General features: G+C 31.0%; 1 protein-coding gene across 4 annotated transcripts in view; it reads right to left on the reverse strand.

Annotated features, from left to right (window-relative positions):
• Nucleotides 1-16383, reverse strand: part of LOC129947544 (atrial natriuretic peptide receptor 1) — a 265818-nt gene that overhangs the window by 83927 nt on the left and 165508 nt on the right. The window contains exon 1 of one of the 4 annotated variants that reach the window (XM_056058153.1): nt 9236-9398. The exons of 2 other annotated variants lie outside the window; for them this stretch is intronic. The gene's annotated coding sequence lies outside the window, so the exon portion shown is untranslated. Of the gene's footprint in view, nt 1-9235; nt 9399-16383 lie in introns of those variants that run through there. One more of the 4 variants, XM_056058170.1, reaches the window with a different exon arrangement.

Below are 16383 nucleotides of genomic sequence, written 5' to 3' on the forward strand. Positions count from 1 at the left end.
TGGAATCTCAACATAGTTTGTAGAATCCTGATGAAAGGAAACCCTCTAAACTGGTTCAACTAAAGAGGCATAAGTCTCCTGAACTGATAATTTGTGATAATGGTCTTTTCTGCCATATTATGTAAACTTTTGAAGCTGTTCGTCAACAATTTCCATTTCAGTGTGGATTATGACAAGAAAATTCCACTGTTGATCAAATATTCGCACAACGGTCGATCTTAGAAAACACACTGGAACTTCAAATTGATAAGAACTTTACAGAACAATGACTAGTTAAGCATCTTTATCAAACTTGTTCATTACTGTACAATGACAACAAAGAATAACGCTGCTCTAAAAACGTTTTGAGACAAGTCAATTTACTGTCATGTAACTTATTCAACATCATTCTGGAAAGAATTGTGCAAAAGTCAATCATCAAAACTAGATGCATATTCTTCCGTCCAAATACTTGGAAACGCTGATGATATTAATATATGGAAGATTAAAGAGTGATGTCAGTGCCGTGTTTTTAGCACTGTGATTGAAGCAGAGAAGATGGGTTTAGTGGTCAATGAAGGAAAGACAAAGATTGTGCTCTTATCAAGAAACGACATTGAACAAAGTCGTTTTTGGCAAATCGTCACCAGATAATACCTAAGGTCCTCTTTCGAGCATATTAAGTCACCCTCTGTAAGACACTCACTATCCCGGTTCTCATTTATAATGCTGAGGTTTTGACTTTTGCCAAATTTTTTACCGTCTTCATAGATGGAGAGTGAAGGAGAATATTCAATGACGAACTGTACATTGAAACTGATCTAAACACAGAATAAAAGCCCAACAACTCTCAACTAATTAAATAATCCAACTTGATTTGAAATAAATTGAAAAGAAATTCTATTGAAATATTAAAGTCTACCTTAGGTTTTCAAATAAAAACATAGTGTGTTGCATGTTTGACACAACTGTACAAACACATTCATTGAGCCTCAAGAAGGTATCAGTTTTTTACTCAGCATAGTATATTCACTTTTTCTTAATCACTTTATTTGTCACACCCATAAGATATTTAATAAAGCTCATAAATTTGCTAATTTTTGCCAGGTGGCTTGAGATTAAAATCATGAGTATCAACGACCATAGTTAAAAGCTTCTATTTAGCAACGTTAACATGCAACGAGTTAATGACTGGCGCTTGATAAATTAACAAAAGCAATGAGGGTTCTCATTAGAGCTGTAATGAAAACATCGAGTCACATCATAGGCTGGTAAGGTATTTAGTATTTCGAATAATTACAGCTTAGTGACATTCTTAAAATACCAAGACCATGATGTATTAGTAGATAGTGTTTATCTTATATAAATCTTTGTTTGTAGTTTTTTTTTTGAACTAAAGATGCATGTATTTATTTTTATGCAAAATCCAAAAATATTTGAAATGTCTTCAACATACACACAATCCCATAATCTGTTAAAATTTTTCGAACTATAGTTTATCAGTTTTGAATTCCATAACATTACAAATAAAATAAGAAGATTGTGCTCAAAGTAGCTTGAACTTTGTTTGGCTATTTGTGGTATTCTAAGAATTCATTAAAAAGAACTATAATCATAAGTGGTTCAAAAATAGATTTGCTGTCATTTCGTGCAAACTTCGTCTTTAAACGTTGAACATTTCAAAAGTTCTTGTTTAGTTATCTTAAGCTATTTATAAGATTAGACAAAATATACAAAACAAAATTAATCACGATTAAAGGGAAATAAGAAATATATTCAAAAAGTTTGAAAAATATTGTTTGTTCGTTTACGAAAGAATAAATCGAATGTGCCAATGAATATGATGGTTTATCTTTATTTCATTTTACTATTGGTTTGAGATAAAATATATGTGAAAATTTACTGATAAAAGTACCTAAATGAAAAACAAAATGACGATAAGAAGATATTGGTGAGTATCTTTAAGTATAAAGCAAAGTTATATTCATATCAAGAACCTAAATGTGCAATTTTTTTTTTGAACAATATTCTGAGATAAAACATAGCTTGATTAAGTTTTTTCCAGAAGTTTGCAAATGTTAAGGCATACATTCAACCAATTTCAATTTTTAAGAAATAATGGTCTAAATTAGCGATTAATTAATTACAAACGTAAATTTGGTAAATTTAAGTTTAGCAGCACGTAATTAAACAATCTGAGTTGGAAATTCTGAAAAAAGGATACCCAATGCAATAGATTCCTATTAGGATCAATCATTTTAAAATCAAGATCAATTTGCAACAAACCACACAATACGTGTTTACTGAACAATCACTGAATAGATGCGTTAGATGTTATATTACTTAAGCTGTTATCGAGATACCATTAGAAATATACAAAAAAGTGTTTAAAAATTTACTTAAAAAATAGCATGCTGTTAATCTTTTCGAGGCAGTAATTTGAATAATAGTCCACACTTTATATGAATTAAAATTCTCAAAAATGAATGCTTTTATGCGCGTTATGAAAAATTGTAGAGTACTGCATAGAAAATGCTCAAAGCCAAAAAGAACACCCTAACCGGCTTTCAAGATATTAAAGAGTCTTTAATAATGTTGAAAATGAGGCGGTGGACGAAGCACATTTTAATCTTAACGTAAATAACGCCATCATCAGATGGTATATGTTAAAAAATAGACGGATCAACTTTGAGTTTAGAGGTGTACAGATAAAAGTATTTGCTTCCAGAGGGAACCCACAAGTAGGGGTCCGTTCTCCGCTTCCTTTAGTATTCGTGATAAATAAAGTACTCATGAGGCCCGACCACAGTGAAGCTTAAAAAAATGCACACGCAGATGATTTAACATTGCTAGTGACAGCGAGCAGATAGAAAATCCAAATGAAAATTAACTGTATACATGGACTAAAAACTGTGGTTTGACGATTAATCCGCAAAACCAGAACAGCTTTCAAAATTTATTCTATTGTAAGGAACCCGAACTCAAATTCTCGGACCACGGAAAAGTATCTTGGTGTGGTCTTCAATAGGAAATTGAATTGGAGTAACGTTTGAGGTAGAACTAAAGTGGCCATCTTTGCATTCTTCTCCTATAAGAGGATTTTTGAATCATGACCAAGGTATACAAAGAATGGCATGCATTTGTATCACAGGATCCATGAGGACTAAACCCACTGCAGGCTTAAATCTGTCTGCCCAAAAAGCAGCGACTAATAGAGCACTGCAGCTATTCCAAACAGATTACTTAAAATCCCGCGAGGTGATTGTACAAAATACACGGGTAACAAAGTATGTACCAATACTAACTACTTAAATGACTTTTAAACGCCATTTACAACCTCTTTTCTAAGTAGAACTGACAGTAGAAGTATAGGCCGACGCGACGGCTCCATGTGGGATATTGGTGTTGGTGCAAGTTTCTATTTAGAAACTCTTGGACTAGCCAGCTCATCCAGACTACCTAATTTTAGCAGTGTCTTTTAAACTGAAGTCTTTTTAGTTAGGAAAGTTGTTAGACAAATCTCAATAACAGTTGATATCACCTCCTTTATTGACAGCTAAGCGGCAAATAAAGCAATTTAATTTTCCATCGAATTCAAATCGAAGCTTGTGGATTGTTGTCGCGAACTCTGGATGAACTCTTTGTCATTTTAAGCAGAAATGTATTGTTTTTCGACAAACCTACTTAATGGCTTGAAACGCCTTGACAACAATAGGTCCAGCTTATCAAATGGCAGGAAATTGCTCCGTGATGGTTAACGTCAAAAAAAGCTTTGTACAGGACGACAATGATAGTACGGACTGATTCTGCATGTGTATATACTGCTGAGGCGACAGCCAAAGAGTATGCACACCTGTCTTCTTACATTATCAAGGCACTAATAAGCCAACACGACCTTACTTGACTGTTGCATACACCGAAAACTGGCATACCAAAGCCATCCACCAGACGTTGCATAGTGTCATTGCTCGTACTGTTCTGGGAGGATGGTCTACCTTGTGGGAGTGAGGCAGGGTAACATGTGCAAGAAACTGGTGCGTTACCTCTCAATTTAAAATAAAGGAAGAAGTTGATTAACTCCAAATATATCTCGAACTAAAAACGCAAGCTACTTATAAGAAATACTACTACAATTTGGTGAAAATTGATTTTCGATGCGAATATCTTGGCAAAAATAAAGATGTTGGCTTTGAACTGGTTTTGGTATTTCCTGAGATTACAAAAATAGTACGAGTACATAGCTAAACTTAAAATATAAAATTTGTGTTACCTATGTAACTATAAATAACTATTATAGTAATTTTAATGTCAAATTTCTCAAAAGGAAAACTTGATCATTGAATAATTCGTTCATTATTTCAAGTTCTATGAAATTTTAAATTTACTCAGACCAAAAGTATTTTAGTTGGAGAGGATTGTAAACTTGTAAAGTTCCTTGATTGGTTGCATAACATTTAAGAAGGGATGAAAAACATACATATGTACATAAACTGGAAAATTAAATTAATTTTTAAATAATACATCGACTTGGAATGAAAAACTAAAACAAATAGAACAAAACAGTCAAATAGGGTTTGACACATTTTCGTTCCTTTGAGAATTTCAATTCCCTACCGACAAAGTTTTATTATCAAATATCAAAACTTTTGTATACCTTTTTGAGCTTTTCTTTAAAAATGGTTAAAATATTTGTATTTTCTATTTTCTTTCAATTTGAATGACACACTTCCTAAATTCATTTGTGCCTTTTTTTGTGGTTACGTTAATATAAAAAGTTGTCTTTTGAAAAGGTTTCTACAAACAAATTTAAATAATGCCCAAATGTTACATGAGGTTGCGTTCAAAACTTATGATTAATTTGAGGACACTTTAATTCTCTATATTTGCTTTAAGAAGATATTGTTGTTGATATTTTTCATTTATGTAATTTAAAAATGTCTTTAAGCGAATAAGGCGCGTTTTAACTAATATACTTATTAGATTAATATTTGTTAGTAGTAATTATGAAACAAATCCCGATATATTGTTCGATTCCGGTATCAAACACATATACACAATTTTGTTGATAGCTTTTTTGAGTTGATCGACTATCTAAAATTAGATTTATCAATCCAGTTGACAATTTCTTATCAATAAAGCTGTTAGTGCCTGAAACAAAAGTTCACTCAATTTTCGTGAGTTAACAGTCTTATTTAAATAATTTAATTTTTAATTTTAAGGCAACTTCCTGATAGAAACATACATATAAGTTATATCAGCTTGGAAAAAGTAGCCGTTTATTTAGAAACAAATATTGTTAAAAGAAAAAGCATCGGCAGACTGCATCATCAACACATGAAGTCAAAAAGTCATAATTAGTAGTCGTCAGCAATGACGTCATTATCATAAATGAATTTCGTGAGTAGTGATGCAGAAGTTTAAAAAAAGAAAAAGATTTGTTCTGTAATTAAGAAGAAAACAAAATATCGACGCGATATACGTAAAAGAATGGTTTAATCGATTAAATATAAAACTTTTTGGCATTATTAGGACTTTCTCCATTCAGAAAAAAGATTCATCAAGGAGAACAACATTATCCACTATTTTCTAATCTTCAACGGTAGGGTAGTGCAGGTTATTTTGACACAGCAGCTTCCTAACTTCTCAGAACTTAATCATGTACTTTATGCTTGAACGACATTGGGAATTGTAAACATATTTCCAAACAATGAGTTTTTTTTGAAAAGAAGGTTTGTTCAAAACGAAAGCATCCACCACGACCGGTGTAAGCAAGTTTGTGCAAAAACTTAATGTTAGTAGACAACACTCATCATGATGGTCCATATCGAAAGTGCTTAATATTTGATTCACAAACATCAACTCATCATCGATCTTAACATCTCAACATTTGATATAGTAGAGTGCCAAGAGGTTAATTCTGCACAAAGATTTCAAACTATTCTTTTACACTATCAAATTTACTTAGCAATTGAAGGCGCATCAGATTTTTCATTATTGCATTTTTGCAGTCGAACTCGAGCAATACGCATATGCAAACTTATTAGTCAATGTTTTATAATTCCATTAATCAAACACGTTAAGTTTTATTCTACTGGCAATCACTTTTGCAATGGCCTTTGATGGGCTTAATTTCTATTCGACTTTAAAATGACTCTTACACGTAAAGTTTTTTAGATGATGCATTTTTAAAATTCTAAAAGAAACTTATGAATATAAAGGGTTTTCCAATACGGAGGGGTTGATTTTGACAGCTTGTGGCAATAATATTGACAAATCATAATGGCATGTTACAGCGTGGAGCAACACGTGGAACTAATTAAACTCTATGGGGTACATGGTCGTCTTCATAAGTCGATTTGTCAACGTTTGGTGGCCAAATTCGAGTCCATCGGCTCAGTGCACAATCAACAAACAATCGTAAGTCAATGAAAAGCAAGATCTCCCGATTTCACTATTGTGTGCAACAGAATCTGATACAAAATGGCAAATTTTGCATCGTGATTTGGGACTGCCCCGTATAAAATCTATCTGACTCAGGAGCTTCTACCAAGCGACCATATGCAATGTCGTGCGTTCTCCAAAAGAATTTTGTAACAATTGGAAGTTGAACCCAATTTTGGTCGAAAAATCATCTATCTCATTTTTGGATGAACGTGCGCTTGAATAAAAAAATTGCCGGATTTGGAACGACACGAATCCACTCAAGGTTCAAAAGATGCAAACGCATCCAAACAAAGTTGCTGTTTGGTGTGGATTTTGAGCTGGAGGCATTATCGGTCAGTCCTTCTTTGTAAATGATGCTGGGAAGCCATTGTAGTAAAAGGCGATTCCAATAGGTCGATGATAACTGATTTTGAGTGGCCTTAATTGAATGATATGGACACCGAAGAAATTCGGTTTCAACAGGATGGCCCTACGTGCCACACAGCTCCAGACAAAGTCAATATTCTTATTAGTCGTTTTCTTGTGGAGCTTCCTTAAGTCGCAGGTCTATGCGAATGATCTGCAAATTACACCGTGCCAATCAAAAATAACATAATCGATGCAATCGGTCGTATTTAGTCTGATTTGAAGATCGATATCTTAATATCGATATCTCTTATAGAACTTGGTTTATGCAATTTTAAAATCGATTCCGATTTTAATGGAAAACCTTGTTTAAAGCTTTTTGAGGCTTTCTTTATTTCTTACGTAGTTTTTTTTTTAATATAATACGTGATGGTTTTTTCAAATTCTATAATCCATTTCTTTAGTTTTCAGTTAAAATGCTTGAACGTTTTTTATTATAAAAAAGAATAACGGTTAGAAACGTATCCGCAGTCTACAAATGTTTTTTATACCTTGTTTTTCAAACACATTAAAAAATATAAAATTCTTGTTGAAAACAGGTATTTTAAAAATGTAAGCACAGAGTTCGAAATAAAAATAAGTTTTAAATCAAATAGCAGCACTTAAAATTAACTTTAAAACGTATTTTTTTTTTTACAAAAACATCAAAGCTTTGAATTCAACATTTGCTCAAAAGTTCATATAGAATCAAATGAAGGCTAATAACTCGTGAGAGTTTCCAATGCACTGCATCTAGAAGACAAAGATTTCTACTTTGAAAAATCCTTATACTTTAAACAGTAATAAAGGCTTAAAACCCTCTTTTATTTTTCATTACCAATGTAAAACGGGCACATTTTAAAAACCTGATTTGATAGAAAAATTGAAGGGCGAAATACGATTTTAGAACATGTTAAACGTTTATAAAAGTATTGTTTTGTTTGTGCAACAGAAAAATAACGTAATTTTGTCGGCCATTGTGATGCATAGGTTCTAAAAGTTTAAAAAAGTTGTATTCCTTAGCATATTTAATTTTTAAGTAGTTCTTTTCAATGATCTGCTAATATTGAAAAGCTTAATTTATGTACCTTTTTGATTTTATTTAACAATAACACTGAATAAAAACTCAATCTATGTCGTTCCTTCATAACCTACATTCATAATTATATTTAAATTTTGATTTAATTGAACTTGACTCTGATAAGTATCAAATAATAACTGTTAAGAACCAAATTATATAGTCATCATAATAATACTACCAATACTCATCATCAATAATCCCATCCTTTTCTTTAGCAAACAAAACGAGTATTTTTAAAGCTATAAAAGTCTTCATAATAATTTAGACCGCGACTTTCACTCCATTGGCAGTTTCAACCCACACACTCATTTATTAAAATGGGTTCAAACAAAACAAAAACAAATACAAAAGATGAAAAAAAAAAAACGAATATTAAATCTGTTGGAAATCAATTTGAATTTCAATCTACATAATTAATTAAAAAAGGCAACCAATTGAACCATTCATAAAATTGAAATAAGTTCTCCATTTTTTTGTTTGTTTAAATAAATCACAAATTATTAGGTCCGGGAAACAATAAAATGAGTGTTGTTTTTTTTAAATATATTAAGATGTGAAAGACAAGTTTTTATTTTCTTTAAATTATCACTTTTATGGATATCTGCTTAATTTGAAATTGATTTGATGACGCTTGTCACACATCTTTTGAGTTTATCTTTTTAAAAGGTAACTGTCAAAGTTCACTTCCATATTTTTGACTGTGAAAATGTCATTCACAAACATCCGGCGGAATGAGTTGTGAATGTAAATAATATTGCATTTGAAATTGAAGACAACATTTTGCGCGCCAAGTTTTTTCTTATACGTTTTGCATGAAATTTTGATGTAAGCACTTTTGATTTTAAAAAAATTAATTAAAGAAGAAAAATATAAATGAAAACTTTTTCTCAACGTCTAGTTGACACTGACATTGATATTGACGCTCGATTTATTGCATTTAATAGAAAAAAATATAAACATAAACAACAAAACTAAGACACTTGACACAATTTATCACTGTCATGTTGCTACCACCGACCGCCGCCGCTGCAACGTTCATTCGTCGCCACCGTCGCTCGTTGGTCACCATTTTCAAACACAGACACTTAACACAACGGTTGCATTTTATTTAAAAGACATGAAATATTGTGGTCACATAAAATTGCATTGAATAAGAAATAAGGAATTTAAACACTTCTCCTGATGCGTTGTGTGTGATCTTGAAGCTATTTTTGTATCTCGTTAGGAATTAAAAGATCGCACTATAATTTTGCGTGCAATTTAATTCAAATTAATTTCGAAAAAGAAACACATACATAAATTAAATAAATTTTGTTTCGCATGATGACATTTATTATAAAAAAATACCTTAAAAGAAAAACTTTATAAAATAACATAGAAAACAATCCGAGAAAAATATTTATTATTTTTTTAATTTATTTCACGGCTGCGTATTCCGGTACAGTAAACAATCCGTACGTGTCGTTCGACGTCCGCTCACGATCGATCGTTAAAACAACTCAAACAGAACTGAGGAGAACTGAGTTAGGTTCGTTTCCAGAACTTCTATCGAGTGAGGTGAATATTTTAGAATTGTATTTTTATCATTTTTTACTCTCAACAATCTCACGGCGGCGACCGGCCTGGCGGTGGAGTAGTGAATAAAAAATAAGACTCTTTTCAATGTTGGCAACATAAGAAACCAAAAAGAATAATGAAGAAAAGTTGGTTCTTATCCATTTTTTAATTATTGTGGTTTGTTTGTCTGGGGAATCCCGTCCCGATGCGGTGTGAAAAAGAAAATTCATTCGGTGTCTTCAGTTGTTAGATCAGACAAAATGGCAACCCCTTTACTCTATAAGCTTTGTCTGTAGCGTTTATGTGGTGAGAATGTAAAATAACATAAGAATCTTACTCAAAATTAGAGTCTTAGAGTGTTTATGCCTGCTTCAGTTTCTTTGTGACTTATGAATGGTTTCGGTTGTTTAAAATTTGGCCTTGAGTTAGTTCTTATACACAATGTATGTCTATCTGGTAGGTATCTTTTTTTTAAAAGAAAATAATAATTATAACTTTTGACAGTTGACAATTGTACTCCAGTTATTTTAGCTTTTAAAAAAATAGATTAAAGAAATGTCTCTGCTTTTTAAAGCTGTATATACAGCTAAAGAAAGGCGACACTTAAACTAGGATCTCAAGAAAAAAGGGTAGGATAGATTTCTTTCTGGATATCTCGTTTTTAAGGCAACTGATATTTTTCAAGATCTTATCTCATGACATTTAACAAGTCAACACTATGCCTTTACTGAAAATGAAACACATTGAAAAAGTGTTGAAAATGGTGAACATGTCAATGTTCGCAAATCTAAAATACTTTTCAGTTTTCGCGAAGCCTGGATTAAACGCCATAGTTTATTCGGTCCGATTTGTTGAATTAAATGTTTTGACATATTTTGAAGTTTTCTAGAGCCTACATAAAAGATTTGCGTGTGTACGTACATACGTCCGGGAGGCTTTTTGTCCTCCATATCTCAGGAACCAGTAGATATATCAACTTCCAATAAATTTTGTTATACAGATAATAACGCAGAAAGGTGCAAAAAGGACTTCTAAGAGAATTGAGTTATTCCAAAATATCTCAATAGCCAGTAACGCTAGGGATTTGAATTAAATTGTATTCTATATATTGCAACGTGATATTAAACCCATACAATTTTTAATAAAATTCAATAAACGTTTTCTTATAAATTAAACAAAAAAAAAAAACGAAAAAATAAATAATTGTTAAATCAAATACTTATCTTAACTTGAATTATCTCCAAAATAATTGTATGCAACGAAGAATAACGTTTTGACATCTGGCAAAATTTTGAGAAAAATAGAGTGGACAGTTTTCTTACCAAGAATAAGAACCCAAAAAACATTACTAAAAGTTGATTTTCGACTCAAATATCTTTTCAAAAACTGAACATATTAACTTTAAACTTTCTTATCTTATAGCAAATATTATTTTTGGAATTCAGTATAAGTTTTATAAGAATCCAAAATGAATTTTTTCATAAAAATAAAAATGTATACAAAATAGTATGCAATTGTTAAAATTATTGGTAAATATTGATATTCCATTTTCGATTTTTCGCGAATAAATAAAGGTAATATCTTCGAAATAATTTCTTTCTGTGATAAAATTTGTTGTTAACGTAAGATATTGTTCTTAGAAAAATCTGAGCTGTTTTTGTTTTCTATAACAAAAAAAAACTTGCAAAAATTGTTACTAAAATGGTTAAGATTTTCGACAAAAAAAGGTTTGTAGGTTTTCGTGTTGGGTTAAAAAAGTTGTCAGTTGAATTATTCTTAAAAATTTCAAAATTGCCAACAATATTTTTCATAGTTAGTTTCAAAATCTAGTTTTGTTGAATAGATTTTTAGTAGAAAACAAATTTTTAACAATTTTATTAGCATTTCTTAACTTTTTTTTATTTCTTATACAAATAAATACAATTTGGATGAAAGTAGTTAATTTGAGAGATATCGAGAACCGAACATCAATTTTCACCAAATTTGAGTATAATTTTGTTGGATTCTTATAAAAAAATTACGGAATATCGAAAACAATATTTTCCGTGAAATAAAATAAGTTTGAAGTTAATATTTTTAATTTTTGAAAATCTATTTAAGTCAAAATTAAATTTTTACCAAGTTTAAGTTTATAAAAACCTGTCAATTCGATTTTTCTCAAAATTTAATCGAATGATGAAAAGAATATTTATTTTAAGTTAAAATTAGTTGAAAGCCATAATCTCAAATTTTTGAAAAGTCAAAAATAAATGTTTACGAATTTTTATTAATTTTGTTTAGGTTTTTATTCTTTGTAAAAAAAATTGTCAATTCGATTTTTCTCAAAATTTTACCAGATGTTAAAAACCTTATTTTTCGTTGCACAAAGTTGTGACAATTTCGAAGTGACAATTTTTTTTTCAGTTTTTTTTTTAATTTATAAAAAACCGTTAATTTCATTTTTTTTCAAAAATATATTTGTTTGGTATCACGTTACAATATAAACGGTGATTTTTTAAGAGCTTTAGAACTTAAAAAAAAAAACGCATAAAATTTGCAAAATCTCATCGATTCTTTATTTGAAACGTTAGATTGGTCCATGACATTTACTTTTTGAAGATAATTTCATTTAAATGTTGACCGCGGCTGCGTCTTAGGTGGTCCATTCGGAAAGTCCAATTTTGGGTAACTTTTTCGAGCATTTCGGCCGTAATAGCCCGAATTTCTTCGGAAATGTTGTCTTCCAAAGCTGGAATAGTTGCTGGCTTATTTGTGTAGACTTTAGACTTGACGTAGCCCCACAAAAAATAGTCTAAAGGCGTCAAATCGCATGATCTTGGTGGCCAACTTACCGGTCCATTCCTTGAGATGAATTGTTCTCCGAAGTTTTCCCTCAAAATGACCATAGAATCGCGAGCTGTGTGGCATGTAGCACCATCTTGTTGAAACCACATGTCAACCAAGTTCAGTTCTTCCATTTTTGGCAACAAAAAGTTTGTTAGCATTGAACGATAGCGATCGCCATTCACCGTAACGTTGCGTCCAACAGCATCTTTGAAAAAATACGGTCCAATGATTCCACCAGCGTACAAACCACACCAAACAGTGCATTTTTCGGGATGCATGGGCAGTTCTTGAACGGCTTCTGGTTGCTCTTCACTCCAAATGCAGCAATTTTGCTTATTTACGTAGCCATTCAACCAGAAATGAGCCTCATCGCTGAACAAAATTTGTCGATAAAAAAGCGGATTTTCTGCCAACTTTTCTAGGGCCCATTCACTGAAAATTCGACGTTGTGGCAGATCGTTCGTCTTCAGTTCTTGCACGAGCTGTATTTTATACGGTTTTGCGTAAAATCTTCCATGTGGTCGAATAACACAAACCCAATTGCTGCGAACGGCGACGAATCGACATTTCACGGTCTTCAGCAACACTCTTAGAAACAGACGCAATATTCTCTTCTGTAGGCACTGTACGCATTCGTGTGGTTGGTTTAATGTCCAATAAAGTAAACTGAGTGCGAAACTTGGTCACAATCGCATTAATTGTTTGCTCACTTGGTCGATTATGTAGACCATAAATCGGACGTAAAGCGCGAAACACATTTCGAACCGAACACTGATTTTGGTAATAAAATTCAATGATTTGCAAGCGTTACTCGTTAGTAAGTCTATTCATGATGAAATGTCAAAGCATACTGAGCATCTTTCTCTTTGACACCATGTCTGAAATCCCGCGTGATCTGTCAAATACTAATGCATGAAAATCCTAACCTCAAAAAAATCACCCTTCATAATATAAAATTTAATTCAAGTCTCTAGCGTCATTAACAGGTGAGATATTTATGTTTGACCAAAATGTTCACCTTTTTTTTTTAACTGCTATGGTAACACCCAAGCAATTTTCTTGAGAGCCCTTTTTGGATCTTTCTGCAATATTATCTGTATAACAAAATTTATTTGAAGTCGATATTTCTTCTGGGTCTTAAGCTATAGACTAGGAAAAAAACGTACGGACATACGAACGCGCACAGACTTCTTTCTAAAAATCTTTTATTTCGACTCTAGTAACCTTGAAAACTTGAATTCGACAAATTAGACCAATTACAATAACTCCTATAGGAAGTTAATAATAATAAGACAAGTTTTTCGACTAAGCTTAAAAACACAAAACCGTACCAATTTTTATTTAGGTTTATTATTATTTATAAAAAAGATAACAACGACACGCAAATAATTCAAAGATAATTCTATTCGTATATGCTTAAAACCAGAACGAGAAGTAAGATTTGAATTAACTTATCTTTTTTTGAAAGGTAGTCATACTACAATTGATATGGAGTCACTACAAAATTTTGTAGGATTGCACATAACTGGAACTTGCATTCACAAAACAAATTAATCAAAAGTTGAGTCGTCAGCTCATTAAAAAAACACATAAAAAATTGAATTAGCAGACATTAGTTGAAAAAAATTTAAAAGAAATTCTGTCGAAATTCCATCTTGAGTTACAAAATGACGTCATAGTGTTTTGTATGTTAGACACTACCAAAATAACACTTCCATCGAATCTCAAGAAGATATAAAACGTACCAAAGTATAAAAATGAAAAACTCGAAAATTATTTCCATATAAAAAAAAAGTGAAATTCGTATCCGCAGCAATGTTTCCCTTTACTTTTTATAGAATACATTTCTACTGTACAACAGATGGTTTTTCCAAAACACATGGGTGTTGAAAATTAATATATGAACAAGCGAATCATCTACTTCCAAAGCACTTTAAGTTTAAAAAAATATATACATATAGGACAGCTCACATATCTAAACATTAAAAACCTTAACTTTTGAGTAAATTGAACACTCTTGGCTTGTGTTTCAAAAAGTATCTTCTTCATCAATTTGCTGTTGTGTAAACAAAGCAAAACTTATACCAAGTAGCTTAATAGATATTTGTATATATATAGTTGATGAAACAAGGTACTAGTATAACGAACTTAGTTTATATTTAGGTTCTGAATGCATTTGAGCTTCTAACCAAATCCACCTAAATTATATACCTAAGGTAGATACAGTCAACTGGTAAAACTTGTTCAAGGAGTTCACATCAGTTCAACCAATAACATGGATAAGCTCTATAGGAATAGCTACATATATGCACAAAGTATCTTCCTAATGCATCAAAAAACCAGAAAATATTTGGGTTTCAAAAAACATTCTACCCAACAAGTTTTTAAATTTGATTTGGAATGAAGTCATGCGGTTCTATTTATAACATGGGTCTGAGATCAAGAGTTATTATAGTAAGCAAGCACAACAACAACAAATAATATCATAAAAACAAAATAAAACAAGGAAAGTTTTATTTTGTTTGTGGTTTCGTATTTAAGGACTTTTTTGGAGCTCTTCAGTGCGTTTTTTTAATGGGTAAAGCTTAGTTTGAGTGCATACTTAATTTTATTAATTACTTCAGGTATATAAAATATTAATGAAAAACAACTTTTATTAAAATTCTAAACACAGGAATATTTTTATTTGGTGAAATATGTTAATGAAATTATTCATAAATGGTTTTCTCTTAAAGTTGGTTAATTTCCCAAGTTCATATACAAAGTAGTTAATATATTTAATTACAAATGGTCACCAGGCTTACAAAAATTTGATTTGTCTGGCATTTAAATTACAAAAATTATTTGCACATTTCCTGCTTCATTATTCACCCAGGGGGTTCATCTAAGGGTTCTTTGAGAAATTGAAATGTTGGGTCTCTAATTGTATAAACAAAACCCATAATCTCTCAGGGCCTCAGGGGATACAAAAATTAACATCTGGGCGTGTTTTTACTTCGACCAATGGAAATAAGGTTATTGTTGATACTTTCAAAAAAAAAAAATATTCTCAGAAGTTTTATTTTATAGTCATGAGTCCTTATTTTTGTACTAAATAGTCGTAGGAAGGACTTGTGACAAACACTTTATTTCAGGTATTATAAATAGGGGTTAGATAATGACATACTCGTGAACTATTTGAAAAAATTATGAAGATTTTATTGAAATAATTTGGTTAAGTTTTTGTCAAAAAGTTCGAACATTTACATTTTTTAACACGACAACAAAAATTTTGTTCAGAATGATTAAAATAAGGTAAGCATTTTAATCGTTAGACAAAATTTTAAGGGCCTATGAGCTCTGTTTTATATTTTTGATTCCTAATCAACAAAAATTTTTATATGTACATAATTTTAAACAAAATTAAAATTCCACCAAAAAAGGTCTTGACACAAATATTTTCCAGACAAACTGTTTTATTGCAATCAAGTCTGGGGCTTTTTATTTATTGGAAATCGTCAACAAAATTTTGGATAAACTTAACAACTTCAAAGTTGCATTTAAAAATACAAATACATTCTTTTAGTTTTTAACCCAGTTTTATGTATATCTCAAGAAACATAAATCAAAAGTGGCTTGGATGCGACCAACACTGATAAATCCTCATCGCGTCTGTCGATTTGTCTGAAAGTTTTTCCAAATATTAATAGCAAAATTTTGGGTGAGATGATAAAATTTAAAGTCAATATTTCTCTTTTTTAAAAACTACTTGAGTCGAAAACCATTTCTTATCAATTTTTTTGATGTTTTTGTAGGTTTTCGTGTTTTGTAGAAAAACTTGTCAATTGAGTTTTTCAAAAAAAAACTAACTTAAAGTTATGAACAATGATAAAATATGTTTGATTGAAATCATTTGTTTTTGTTCCCGACATTTTTAGTCAGCTATTTTGAAAAGTTTTATTTTTTCAAAAAAAAAAATCCGTAAGATCGTTTTTTGGAATACTATTATCTTACAATAACAACACAATTTAGCAAATAATGAAATCATTTTGAAGTCAATACCTTCATTTATTCACGAGATATCGAGAACTGAATATCAACTTTTACCAATTTTGTGTAGCATTTTTTGTAGA

This window comes from Eupeodes corollae, chromosome 1 (genome assembly GCF_945859685.1).
Source record: "Eupeodes corollae chromosome 1, idEupCoro1.1, whole genome shotgun sequence".
Taxonomy (NCBI): Eukaryota; Metazoa; Arthropoda; class Insecta; order Diptera; family Syrphidae; genus Eupeodes; species Eupeodes corollae.